A 13,313-nucleotide genomic window follows, 5' to 3' on the forward strand; every position below is an offset into this window, starting at 1 on the left:
TAAATTAACGAAAACTCGTAGATATGCATAAACGATTCTACTAATAACATGTTAATCTAGCAAGGCTCAGGCAAAACAGGCGCAGATGCAAAATCATCATAGAAATACTACCGTTCTGACTCGACCTATATGCTAAAATAAACGTGCATTTTATGGGAATTTTTGTTTGAAATTTATCAATTTTTTTTTTTGATTTTTGATGTATATGAAGAAATAAACAACAATGCAAGACAAAATGTAAACGTGAATGCAAGCAAATGATATGCGACGCAAAACCCTTCCCCAAACCAAATCGCACAATGTCCCCATTGTGCAAAATCATATAATGAAGAAATGAGAAATGGGAATTTGCGAGAAATAAATAAATATGACATGAAGTAAAGAAATTAGGAACTCACAAGACTTTAAGCGCAAAGGAAACCTCCCCAAACCAGCGTGAGCTAGGAGGTTTCGTGAGCTAGCGATGCTACCATAAGTGCCTGAAAAGACAGAAAAATACCACGCATAAGACTGAGAAAACAATTTTGAAGCGGTAAAATTGTGCATAAATGAGAAAATCAGAAGAAATATATGAATTTTACGGAATATAAAAGGGGGTAGAGAACTCCCTTAAGTCCGCAAATCGACCAAACACAGCAGGGGAGAGGTCGTGAACAAATACAGCAGCAGCAGTGGTCGATCGACCAAGAAGATCGGTCGATCGATCAAGTGGGCGTGAACAGTAGCTCCTGTAAACCTTCAAATCAGTCGATCGACTATATAGGCCGGTCGATCGACTGAAAACACTGTTGCGACATCTTAATTTTTCGTATTAGCTCAATAACTAGAGCTACCGAGGTCTAAAACCCCAAATGCACAATAATACGCCCAAAATGCGCAAAACCCAGAATAAAGTCTAAAGTACTTAAAAATCCTAAATAAGCAAAATAAAATGCGAAGTTTTCGCGCACACAAAAAGCAATAAAAATTGGTTTAACATAAGCAAATAAAATGAAGTTTATAACGAGCTCGATCAACTAATAGTTGATCAAGAAGGATCACGGTATGGCCCACTTCGTTGGCTTCTGGCTACTAGAGGTAGCCTCAATGGTGCTCATCTTATCAAATGCACCCTTCTCAGCTTCGACAGTCGGAGAGCTCAACGGATCAACTTCGTCATCTCCCCAATCAAGGGTTTCTTTGGGCTCATCGGAATCCAAGTCGGAATCCTTTGCTTTGGTCGCTCGTCATCAACTATCTCATCAATTCCATAGCTCGGTGCAACCAAGACCTCCTCTTTGAATGATAGGCTTTGTCGCGGCTAGAGTGACTCGCAAAGACATCCTTCCCCAAACCAGCTCCTACAATGTCTAAAACAACAGATTCTTCCTCCTTTGCTCCCAACTGGGGCGGAGGGGTTAGCACATGAGTAGTAATAGAGACAGGCAATTCAGGAAGCACAAAGTACGATTTCTTTTCGTAAACAGTATTACAAGTAACAGCCACATGAGGTCCTTCTTTTTAGCGGAGTTGGGCAAAAATGATAGAATGTTTCCCAACTTTGAAGGTCAAAGTTCCGGAGCCTACGTCAATAATCGCACCAGAAGTGTGCGAAACGCCTACCTAGGATGATCGGTATATGGGCATCCTCGGGCATGTCAAGGACAACAAAGTCAACAGGGAAGAAAAACTTCCCTATTTGGACGGGTATGTCCTCTAGGACTCCTACGGGCTCGACCGCAGATCGGTCGGCCATCCGAATGTCATGTCCGTGATAGCAAACCGGGTCAACTTAAGCTTCCTAGCTAAACTCAAGGGCATGACGCTTATACTAGCCCCTAGATCACACAATGCCTTCTCAATAGAGAAGGTACCTATTTTGCAAGGAACAGAAAAGCTACCCGGATCCTCTAACTTATGGGGCGCTAGTGTTAGACAGGATAGGAGCAAGACTCCTTAGTAAGTGCGACAAAGTGTGCACAATCGTTTCAAGTGACCGCTTTTTGGACAAAAGTTGTTTCATAAATTTAGTATAAGCGGGCACTTGGTTTACTAACTCAAGGAAGGGGACTTGTACATTCCGACTACGGATAACTTATTCAAATTTTTGAAAGATACTGTTCCTTGGTCGGCACTAGCCTCTCCGGGTAAGGGGTCGTAAGAAGGACCTTAGCCCTCTCCTCCAAATCACGCGCAAGCATCCTTGGACTTAGGCCGAAAGTCCGTCACCTTCTCTTTGTTGAAGCTAGACCCCTCTTCAGACCGTCTCAAATGTGAGCCATTAACCGTCATTGGGTCGAACTTCGGGACCAGTACTTACCCATCAAAGACTCGGGTCTTGTCCTAAAGTCTTTGGATGTGGTACCCCAAAACAAGTGGTCTCATGATTATTTGGCATTAAAGGACGAAATTCCTCAAGATCGCTAGCGATCTTAGTCGATCGACCATGTCCTCGATCGATCGATCGAGATGTACAGATTCAGAAGTTCTCAGTAACCGTGCTTGATCGATCGACTAGGTATATCGATCGATCGATCGATATACCTGGTAGACTATTTGTTTCTTTAATTTATTCGTTGAAGCTTTCTTTTGACTTGTTTCAGGCTCATCTTTTTCAACAGCGTCCTCGACCAGGGCAAGACCATCAAGGGTGGACCCGCTCCTCAAAGTGATGGCATTTAGGGTCTCCTTTTGTTCAGGTTGAGTCGGCAAGTGTTCGGGAGCTCGAGTGTTGCTTTTGCGAGCCAATTGAGCAATTTGGCTCTCTAGTAGCTTCATCCCGGCCTCTCTTGCTTGGAACTCCTTTAACAACAGGTTCTTAAGCTCGGAAAATTCAGAATTCTGCGATTGTTGCTGCTGCGGCATATAAGGAGGTTTCTGATATTGTTGTTGCTTTTGATGAGGGGGCACATAGGGTTGCTGCTGCGGCGGAGCTTGAGTTGGATTTAGGACATTTTGGCTTCTCCAACTCAAGTTCGGATGGGTATTCGGCTCATAGTAGGTGTTGGTCTACCTATAGTGTTGAAAGGCAGCACAAGATTCAAAGGGACTAGGGCAGTTTTTCGAGACATGGCCCTCACCTCCACACCTTTCACAGACGAAAGGACCCTCTGACACAGCATTTACCTGGTACATCCCACCTTTAGAAGCTCCTCCTAGCTCATACTTGTCAAATCTCGCAGTAAGAGCCTCAAGTGCAGCCACAGAGGAAGATTCAGCAGCTCTCCTCTGGTTCCCTCTAGAATTCCCATACTCGGCCTTGTGGGTAGCTAGATCGTCAATGATCTTCCACCCCTTGGTTGCTCCCAAATTCTCAGCAAATCGTCCATTGACTGCAGCATCCAAAATGGCCCTCTGATCGTCGTACAACCCATTGTAGAAATGATTGCACAAGCTCCACTTTTCGAACCCATGGTGCGTTATGGTTCGCACCAACTTCTTAAATCGGACCCATGCTTCGTGGAAATTCTCATCTGGCCCTTGTTTAAAGCCCGTGATTTGAGCTCTAATAGAAATCGTCCTTGAAGCAGAAAAGTACTTCTTGTAGAATGCCAATGCCAATGAATTCCAATCGGTGATCCCCGAACAGTCCGGTCCAAATCTCTATACCACTCCTTGCGGCATCACGAAGAGAGAAGATGAACATGGTCTCCTTGATCTGATCTTGGGTCACGCCGGTTGGTGGGGGTATGGGAACATTGTAGTCAATAAAGGTCTCCATATGCTTAGTGCATCTTCGTTTGCAGCTCCCGAATCGGTTCTTCTCAACCATGCTAATGTATGAAGGCTTTGGTTCGAACTTCCTGGCATCTCTGGTAGTTCGAACCCTTATATAAGTTTTCATTTGTCGGCTCGAATGACTAGATATACTTGCTTCCTCGGCCATGAATGGAATTTCCGGAGAAGTAATGTCTCGGTGAAGAAGTGGAAACGGGTGAAGATCGGGTCTTCTTGAACAGATTATTCTCGTAATAGCTTAACAGAGTACTCGGCTCTTCCTCTGTCGGTAGTATCCTTTGTGTTCGTCTCAACTCGCGCAAAGATTTCTCTATCTCAGGGTCAAATGGCACTAGTTCACCACCCTGTGACCTGCGCATAAGAGGAAACTACAAAAAGAATATAAGAAAAGTTTAAGAAACAGAAGTCCCTTAAACTAAGAAAGACTAAAAATAAAACAACTAAAATTAGGACTATTGCCTCCCCGGCAACGGCGCCAAAATTTGATACCCGTCGTTGTGAGTACCAAAGATAAAATTTATAATTCCTATTAAGACTAACCTAGGCTAGTGGTAACAGGGTCGAACCACAAGGAGGCAGATGTAAATTCTAGTTGATTTATATTCAGTCTAAGGTAACAATTGTGGGGTTGAGTTGAAATGATCTCTATAGCTAAAAAGATAAAGATAATAAACTAAAAAGACGGTTTAATGAGATAAAGAAAGGGGTACTAGGATGATCGGTTCATTATAGCTTCGGCGGCAAAAGAAACTAAGTCGGTCCGAGTCAAGCACAGGTGAGGCGGGAAATAAAGAGGTCCTCTCGGTCCACTCTTAACAAATAGCATCTTTCGATCTCGCTATAGGTCCCTAATATCACTAATACTAACTTTCGTTCCGAAAAGTGACTAACGGTCTAAACTATACCTATCTTTCGATCTTAGCACAATTTAGTCGATTCAATTGATGGTCTAACAACTTACCCTATCTTTCGATCTATTGGGTGGGTCATCATAAAAGGGTATCTAACTGGTCGCATGCATTCGATTCGTTAAATACAACAATTAAAATCAATTAAAACGAAATAAGCTCACGAGGTCAGTCGATCGACCGGGTAAGGTGGTCGATCGACCAACACGCGGATTCAGGCCGTGTCTAATCTAATGCCGCCTATGCTACAATTCACCTACATCCTAGCACAAACTATTTAGCTACTCATGCTAAGGGTGAAAACAATAACATTGACGATGAAATTAGCTACTGAATTCATGCTTAAAACGGTAAAGAAAGCAATTAACATAAACAATGAAATTGGTTGCGGGAAACTAGCTAGCAATTCTAAACTATTGATAAAATAAAGATGAACTAAAATTAGGGCAGAAGAATACCGAATTGCAGAGGAAAGATTAGTTATTAAGGACCGAAAATCCAATGTTCAACAATCCCAAACCCTAATTATCTTTCAAGATCCGTATGCGGAAACTTACTGAATAAAACTTAGGTAAAACTTGGATGAAAAACTGAATAATAGACTTGATGCTAAACTAGGTATTCTCAGTTACGTTATATAGAAAGTTCACGTAACAATTATTCCAAAACCTAAACTTAACGGGCTTCAAGTTCCTCGGTCTTTTAATTCACGCCTGGGGAGCAATGAGTGTGGTCGATCGACTAAGGTAGGTGGTCGATCGACGGTCCTCGTGTACTGATGAGCTTCGGAACCTCGAACATTGGTCGATCGACCGAGGGTGATGGTCGATCGCTTGTTTGCTACTTGACTTCTTAAAACTCGTGGACTTGTCTTTTGGGCCTTGAATTGCGCACCAAGCTCGTTCCTCGGGTGAATACTTCACGTCAAATGCAATGTAGGATACTTGGGGACGGATTTAGCTCGATTTCCGTTGGATTCTTCACATTTCTGCAATAATGTACAAAATACGGAAGTAGACGGAAATCGGGAGAAATGCAGCATAAACTACAAGAATGAGCTCTGAAATGCGTGTAGAATGGGATGTAAAACATCATATAAAAGACACGCATCAACCACCATGGTCAGATCCTTTCATTTCATCCAACAACTATACAAGGCTCAAGTTACAAGTATTACACACACATGACTCAAACATACAAAATTTCCCCCCATGTGACCGGCTTGAGATCGTAAGGGCCTTAGTGCGACTCCGGGACGTCTCCCAAGTCTTTGCGGTAGCTCCAAACAACTCTCCCCGGGTTCATTTTATTTAGAATCCCTAAGTTCATTGGGTTCATTTGTTTCAATTCCCGGAATTTTAGGCTCTGATACTACATTGTAACACCCCCTCATACCAAGGTACCTTACCAAGGACTGCCCTAGCATGAAAGGCTGTTACCATCTCGGTTTCCCGAGGTTAGTATATCAAAGTTACCAATTCCAAACAACCTTTATTAAATTATAAAGAGTTAGTGATTACATGTTTCCAACACTAAACCAAAGTATAACTGTGAAAGGTCTAAAACCTACAAAGAATGCAAGCTAAGTCTCTTGACGGCGGAAGAAAGACTTGAGTGATGACTCCCCATGACTGTCCCATAGCTAAACATCTGCATTACCTATCAGAATCTGCTCACCATCCCCGAATGGATCACCGCAGGTTTTACAAAACAACAACAATGGGGTCAGTACCGTTCAATCAAGATAAGACAAACAAACAATGTAACCAGCTGATCATCCTCCATCCCCGGTCTCCCGATCTCACACAGTAACCGACTACACACCGAAGTGTGTAGCCCTGCCAGATTACCCATCGAACAGGTAATCATCGCCGCCAGTGGGTGACCACAGCCCATCCCCACCTAGTCCAGCTCATCAACGAGCGACTAACAATCCCTGTCCCTTAATGTGAACATCCCCTCCCGTGACGGGTTCCACGGTGGGCGAACGAGGGTGTGAAGCCACTCCCGCAAGTGACTCCACCATAACCATCACAACATCGTCACAACCACCACCACACCAATACTCCGATGATCAGTAGACAATAATCATACACAATACACAAAAATCTTAAATCAATTAGACAGAACTGAGTAGGAAAACCCTACCTTTTCGCAATCCGCTACGCTGCAATTAATCATACAAATGCACAACTAGTAACACATCATCACCTACAACAACGATAATCAACAATCAACAACATATGATGACCAAAACCCTAAACCCCCAAATAAACCAAATTAGGGTTTGTTAACTTATAAGAATGACAATAGATGAACAAGGATAAGACACTTACTACGGCGATTGACACGGAATGAGATGCTAGAACCCACAATCGACGACCTTTGACTTGGAATTGATGAAGATGATTAGAGAAGAATGAACGTAGTTTATGTTTTTGGGGAGAAATGATTTTAGAAAGCGATTTAACGATTATATATAACCTCTAATCATTTTAACCAAAATCGCGGAAATAATACCCGTCAGGCCGGATACTCGGTCGAGTATAGGGTATACTCGGCCGAGTATCCTCTACTCGGTCGAGTATTACCCATACTCGGCCGAGTATTCCTGGGCAGAAGCCAAACAGAATACCCAACACACTTTACTCGACCGATTTGGCCATATTCGGTCGAGTACTAGCCTATAAAATCCGTTGTATTACACGTCGGTCAAGAAAAGGGGTTCGAATTCGGGTTTGTTTCCCCTGATTCAATCTCGCTACAACCCAGAGCCGCCAATATAACCTCCCCAATTAACCGCCCTGGTCAGGTCGATGATGGTCAGGGAAAGGTCAGAAGGAGTCACGGTGGTCTAGTGCTAGCCTAGGGTCAAAATCACGACCTCATGGTTGATCATATGGTGGTGTATGGTTGTTCTAATAAGTCAAGGTATACAAGGTTTCAAAGCAACTTAATTGAATTTAAGACGGTTTGTAATTCTTACCTTAACACGATTATGCAAGATGATTTCTTCTTCGTTCTTTTAGATCCCTTCTTCATTCTTTTTATGAATTATTTTGAGTTTTCTATATATATATATATATATATATATATATATATATATATATATATATATATATATATATATATATATATATATATATATATATATATATAGTCTAGGTTGAGATCTGTAGAATACCAATTAGGAAACTTATTACCTAATTACTTTAATTATTAGAAAATACAATTAATAATATAATTAGTAATATTAGTTTAATTAGTAATTTTAGTATTATTACATAATTACTTTCCAACTCACTTATTACTCCATTACATTATATATTATATATATTATATACTATTCCATCTCATTCACGATTATAAATTATGAATTTATTATATTTAGTTATTTAAAATGCATAAATTATTAATATAATTAATTATAAATTACGGGGTATTACAGTCTTTCCCCTTAAAATGAACTTCATCTCGAAATTCACCCAAAATGTTACACAAGTCTCAAGTAACCATCAACACCATGGAATACAAATTTCAACTCACTATCGTTGCATCAAAAAATAAATCACTTAATCATTATCAAGCTATATCACACTTATCAAAATGAATCGCAAATAAACTAAAAACACGAAAATGTGTCACAAAATTAACTCAAAACACGAGCTGTCACGAAAATGTATCGCAAATAAACTTACAGTCATTATACCGCTGTTGTTCGGGTGCTCTCTTCCTCTGGGGTCGCCCCCTACTCCGATGCCACTCTTGTCGCCTTACGTGAGAAGCATCCTGTCGCCCCGCCTCCTACATTGCCTCCTTTGTCTGGGGATCATCATCCTCTGGTTGCCTCATCGTCCGTGGTTTTGGATATGATTCGGAGCTTCCCACGCGGTACTTCTTGTGGGAGGGATGGTTTTCGCGCCCAGCACCTGATGGACTGTTTGAGTGGCGCTGATGTGGCTATTTCTGATGATTTGATCACTTCTATTACTAGGGTACTTAATCTTTTTCTTAAGGGCCGGTGTCCTCTTGCTTTGGGTGAGTATATTGCCAGCGCCCCTCTCACGCCGCTTGTGAAACCAGGTGGTGGGGTCCGTCGTATTGCTGTTAGCACTGTCTGGAGACGGCTTGTCTCTAAGGTTGGTGCTTTTATGGTTGGTCCTTCTTTGTCTTATTATTTTGCTAGTCTTCAGTTTGGAGTAGGTGTGTCTGGTGGAGGAGAGGCTATCTTACATGCCTTGAATCGGCTCATTGAGGCTCGGGGTTCTAAAGTGGGACTTTCTATGTTGCTGGTTGATTTCCAGAATGCTTTCAACCTTTTTTATCGTATGACCATGCTTCAGGAAGTCCGCCGTAGTTGCCCGGTTCTTTCCCGTTGGGTGGAGTTTTGTTATTCCAGCCCTGCCCGTCTTTTTTATGGGGAGCATTGCTTGTGGTCTTGTCAGGGTGTCCAGCAGGGTGATCTGTTAGGCCCTTTGCTTTTCGTTTTTGTTTGGCATCCATTAGTATGCAAAATCCGGGACACTTTTGACCTCACTATGCAGGCCTGGTACTTGGATGATGGCACCATTGTGGGGGATACTTAGGAGGTGGAGAAGGTCTTGGATTTGATTACGGCGGATGGCCCTTGTTTTGGACTGCATCTTAATGTCTCCAAGATGGAGGTCTTTTGGCCTATTAAGGATCCTCAGAGCTGGCTTCCTAGGGTTTTCCCCCCTTCTATTGCTCGGCCCTTGCGTGCTGTTACAGTTTTGGGTGGACCTGTCAGTACTTGTCATGGTTTTGGTAGTGAGATTATGGCGAAGAGAGTAACTAAGACCATTGACCTAATGGACTTGGTTGCGAGGATTGAGGACCTGCAATGTGAGTTGCTTCTACTTCGAGCTTCTACTGGTATTTCTAAGCTCTATTTCTCCCTTCGTACTTGCTCCCCAAGTGTTTTTGGGTCGGTCCATCTTCCTTTTGATGATACTCTTTGTTCCAGCTTGGAACGTATTGTCACCGCATCTGGCCTGGGTTTTGGGGATTGGCAGTGGCGCCTTGCTACATTCCCTTTTCATCTTGGTGGTCTTGGTGTCTATGCGGCGGGAGATGTTTTACATTATGGTTTTATTGCGTCCCGTTTGCAGTCTGCTGATTTGCATGCTTAGCTCCTCGGACATTCTGGTATTGTAGCTGTTGGCCCTGCTTTTGATGATGCCGCCCGGGTTTTTATTGCGACTACAGGCTCTGGTATCTTAGGTAACCTTAGTGAAATTGTTGCCCCCAAACTTATGAAGAAATTGGCAGACATTTATTTCGCGATGGTTGCTACTCCCTCAGAGTCTGTTTTCTCTTTGACACCACGCCAGCTTGCTTTGTGGAAGTCTCAGCAGGGTTCCCACTCCTCTGATTGGTTGCATGCGGTTCCTATCTCGGGGTTGAGTCAGACTATGAACGGGAGGACTTACCGTAGTGTGCTTGGGTATCGTCTGGGTGTTCCGTTATTCACGGTATCTAGGCCTTGTCCTGCTTGCTCTCGGGTTTTTTCTGATGATGTTTTTGGGGACCACGCTATTTCTTGTACTGGTACTCTGGGCGTTAAACATCGGCATAACCTCGTCTGTGACACTCTTTTCGACATCTGCTATAGATCTGGTATTTCTGCGGGAAAGGAGGTTGATATCGGTTTGGTTGGCGGGAATGGTGGCTCTCTTCGTCCTGCGGATTTGCTGCTTTATTCTTGGGACAGAGGGTGTGATGTGTGCGTTGACTTGACAGGATCTTCTCCTTTGCCTCAGACCGGGATGACGGATTTTGTGCCTGGCCGGGTTGTTGCTGATGCTGCTCAGCGTAAGTGTGCTAAGTACGGGGTTTTGTGCGCGACAGCGGGTTATGGTTTCCGTCCCTTCTCTTTCTCATCACTTGGGGAGCTGGGTTCGGATGGTGTTGCCTGCCTCAAACAGATCCAGAAATTCTCGGTATCTCAGGATGCGGGGGCTCGGGTGTCCGCTTACATTTTTACTAGACTTAGCTTTGTTGTTGCTAAGGGTGTGGGAGCCCAGATTGTCTCTCGGCTCCCCACCAATTTCATGTAGACTTTTATTTTTCTTTTAATGAAAGCTGCGTGCATCATTTCCATTAAAAAAAATAAAAAAATAAAATAAATAATAATAATAATAATAATAATAACAACAACAACAACAACAACAATAATAATAATAATAAAAATAATAATAATAATAATAATAATAATAATAATAATAATAATAATAACAATAATAATAATAATAATAATAATAATAATAATAATAATACATAATACGATATGCGTACATGTATACGTATATCTTTTTATATATATATATATATATATATATATATATATATATATATATATATATATATATATATATATATATATATACCCCACCTTATCCATCAATCTTATTCATTCCATATCGCAACACAATCCTCACCCACCAAATTTTAAAGAAAGAAATAAGGGAGAAAGAAGAGACAAACGGGAGAAGAGAAAATGGAGATTTTGTCCCTCTGCCTCGACATCGTAAGGCAAAACCGTCTTAAACCTGTATATATATAATTTAATTTATACCATTGACCCACCTCGACCTTGACCCATCATTTTACCTCCACTCGGACCTCCGTTGATCGCCTAAAGGGTGGTTTAATCGAGCCTTTCATTGGTTTATTGTTGTTGTTGTGTGACCATCTTAAGTCGGATTTTTGTTGGTGTTGTGGTTATCGTGGCTTGTTGTTGTTGTTGCTACCACGGTGGCAGCGTGGTTGTCGGGCTAGGAGGGAGTACGAGTATGAGTCGGGATTTAATTATTAAATAATGGGTACGAGTCGGGATTTGAATTTAATTATATTAAATTATATAATTTTAATTTAATTAGATTAGTTAGTAAATAAATTTATTTAATTATTATATTTAGGTGACGGTATTTGTGGAAGATTATTATTAGCTAGATTGCTTACGGAGTATGATAAAAAGTAGGTTAATCCTACTCTGTTTTAATATATGTTTGAAGTGTCACGTGAGTCGTATTTTAATGGTCATTGCATTATAACATGATATTGGTTGAAACTAGACCTGTCAAACGGGTCAGGCGGGTCGGGTCCCAGGTCGGGTCATACGGGTTGGGTCAAAATACGGGTCGGTTCGAATACGGGTGGGGTTATACGGGTCACGGTTCGGGTTAGGGTTAGAATACGGGTCAAGAAACAATTTCTAACGTCTTTTTTAAACCATTTTTTTAATTAAAAAAATATTTTTTAAAAATTTAAAACATATTTAAAATTATTATTTTATTCATATTCAACTTTTACATTAATTATATTGACATAATTATTAAAATAAAGTTTTTTTAATAATTATTTTATTATTAAATATTATAAAAGTTATAAGAAATTAACTTTTTAGTTGTTTTTGTAATTTTAAGTAAAAAAAATATTTTTTTAACTATTTTTTCAAATATAATATAAAAATATTAATATTTTAATAAAATTCTTGATTTACCTTTGACCCAACGGGTCGACCCGTTCGGGTCGGGTCTCGACCCTAAAATAACGGGTCATTTCGGGTTCGGGTCAAACAGGTCGTGGGTCGAAAATACCGGGACTGTAACCCTAAAAAAACGGGTCGGCGGGTCGGGTTTTCGGGTCGGGTCGAGTTTTGACATGTCTAGTTGAGACGATTGGATGAGTCGGTAATTGGCATATTGTGTGGTATCTTGCATTCATTGTATTTTCCATGTATATTGGAGAATATGACGGTTGTGATTGTTTGGTTGTTGTTGAGGAGACGGAAGGAGGTTGGGAGACCGTTTTCCGCTTGAGTCGCCTCTTGGAGCTTCCCAATCCAGGAGGGATGTGCACATTAATGACTTGAGTACAGCGGGACTCGTGTAGTTGAGACATGACGTTTTGCAGGGGATCCGATTGGATTCTGGACCCGGTAAGTTTGGGCGTGTCCCGGTACCTATTTGTGGTTGTTGGTATGTCTGGGCGTGACGGGTACCAGTGTGGTTGTCGGTATGTCTGGGCATATCCCGATACTGTGGTTGTTGTGGGTACGTCTTGGCGTGTCTTGGTACTGGCGTGGTGGTTTTTTGATATCGTCTTATCAATCATGTTGCATTCTCACACACTTTGAGTTGTGTCTCACTTTATTTATTGAAACTGACGTTTGTGTGTTTCTGTAATTGTCACCTATTTCCAGGGTGGCTAATAGAAAAATACCGGTTGTCGTTATTACTAGAATTAACTATCAAATTAACAATTTATACAACTAAGTAGACTCTACTAACTACTAAAAATAAGGTAGTAAAATGGTAAGTTAGGGTCGAACCCAAGGGAATGACCTTTAACTAAGACTTGAATTGTAAACTATTTAAGACACTAATGACAATTTAGGCTCACCAAATTAAACTAATCACAAACAATGGCTATTAACAATGTTCAACTTATAGGAAACATAGATGGAAAAAGCATTTGGTTGGAAACAAACATGAAAATGAGTAAAAATGAAGACTTTCTTATTGAGACAATTCAACAAACAACTAGTATGCAAGATTCAATATAAAGGAGAAACTTGGTATAACATGGTTCAACATCTACTTCCTAAGCACAAAAATTCTCTCTTTTCTTCCCTCAAAAAATACTCAACTACTTTTGTAAGATGGT

Source organism: Silene latifolia, chromosome Y (genome assembly GCF_048544455.1).
Source record: "Silene latifolia isolate original U9 population chromosome Y, ASM4854445v1, whole genome shotgun sequence".
Taxonomy (NCBI): domain Eukaryota; kingdom Viridiplantae; phylum Streptophyta; class Magnoliopsida; order Caryophyllales; family Caryophyllaceae; genus Silene; species Silene latifolia.